This window comes from Trachymyrmex septentrionalis, unplaced genomic scaffold, assembly GCF_001594115.1.
Source record: "Trachymyrmex septentrionalis isolate Tsep2-gDNA-1 unplaced genomic scaffold, Tsep1.0 scaffold20, whole genome shotgun sequence".
Taxonomy (NCBI): Eukaryota; Metazoa; Arthropoda; class Insecta; order Hymenoptera; family Formicidae; genus Trachymyrmex; species Trachymyrmex septentrionalis.
In genome coordinates this window covers 2,895,704-2,897,446 of record NW_017305180.1, presented here as the reverse complement: position 1 = coordinate 2,897,446, position 1,743 = coordinate 2,895,704, and the positions used below count along the sequence as shown (strand labels likewise).

Genomic DNA, 1,743 nt, shown 5'->3' with positions numbered 1-1,743 from the left:
TAATAATAATTTTTGTTATTTTTTGTTTCAGGTAAGTTACTTCATCATGTTTGATAGTCATTTGTGGAAGCTGTATATGTAAGTCATATTGCTTTTAATAAATTAATAAACATGGTGAATTTGAAATGTTCAGCGAATGTGCAAACATTGCTATTCATTAATGTCATGATTTTTTATGAAATATTATTCGAAATTGGTTAACGCAGGATTTTACAGAAGTTATAATTAGTATAAATATATTTTTTTTTGGTTAAAATATCTTTAAATTAACTTTATACTTAATATTTTTGTATAAATTAATTTTGTTTTAACGAGAATATTAGCAATTTTTTTCTTGTCCCTCTGCTAAAATGTTATTCTGATAATGTTCTTGCATGTGATATTTTTCGGGAATACTTTTATGTAATTCAGTTTCAAAATATGTGAACAGAGTACATTATTTTGACTGCAGTTGTAAATTTTGTACACATGAGATAATGAACTTTTACTAGACGTATGTTGTCCGCTCGATGACTTATTTTTCTTTTGCGACCTCGGAGCTATTTTACGATCTTTATTTCGTACCGTGTTATACTCGCAATGGTGTTGAAAAACGGATTTCATCGTTGGTCGTCGCGGTACTTATACACACCCGGCTTTCCGGCGCGTTACGACCGTACAGGTTCTAAAACTCGAGCCTATAATCCGTGAAACGTTAACGTGAACATAACGGCGTTATTCTATCCTAGTCGGTATGAACTGAAACACGCTTTAACCATCCATTAAATCGCGTCGCGTCCTTAATTCCCAAGATGACCAATTTTATGAGTGTTCGGATTCTTCGTTTCTCACCATATCAGATATTTTTCTTTATGGTTCCATATGATATATATATGTAATAATATTTTAAAAATATATATATCAATATCATTACAACATATTATTATTATTATCACATATATGTTATATATTGTATTAAACAGCTCTTTTTATATTATATGTATTTGATAATGATACTTTTTTAAATAGAATACAATTAGAACGGAATATAATAAATTCATACACTCTGAAATTATAAAAAATGGGTAACATGATCCATTTTATTCTCTGTAATATTAAAATTAAAGATATAACAATTAAATTACTACGTATATCTTATTAATTTGACTTTAAAGTCGTTTAGCTGTAAATTTCAAAAGTATCCTTATTACTAATGAATTCATTACAATTGTTCTATATTACAAGATATTCGCAAGATATTAATTTATAATACGTTTTACACACGCGGTTACCCGTAATATAAAATAGTGAAGAATTTTATTATTTTATTTTAAAAAATCATTTTATTAATTAGTTTGTTATTAGATAGCATAAAAAATAATCACGCCTTGGTAAAATTAATCGAGCGATTGACCGATTAAATTCCAATAAAACTTTCAATTTTGAGCTATTAGTTTGTATGTGCGTTCGAATACGTTTAGGCCTCTGCATTTCTGTCTCTTGAATGCGTACGTATGCCAAGTGAGAGTTTTATTAAATTCCGATGGCGCACTATGGAATGAGAGAAAATGCTTTGTACCAGCCGCGACTCGATGTCTGCTCTGCGGATGTCATAAAATAAAAAATGCTGCGTAAATGTCTTTGAAAGTCTTGTACAAAGGAATCGATACGTACCTAGAACGAAAGTCGACTGGTAACAAAAAAATTCTCCGTTTTACGATAAAAGAAAATCTGAAAGATCACGAGAAGAAAAAGAGGGTGCAA

General features: G+C 29.4%; 1 protein-coding gene across 14 annotated transcripts in view; it reads left to right on the top strand.

Moving 5' to 3' along the window:
* LOC108747753 (CUGBP Elav-like family member 2) overlaps positions 1-1,743 on the top strand; it is a 490,486-nt gene that overhangs the window by 248,672 nt on the left and 240,071 nt on the right. The window lies entirely within an intron of this gene.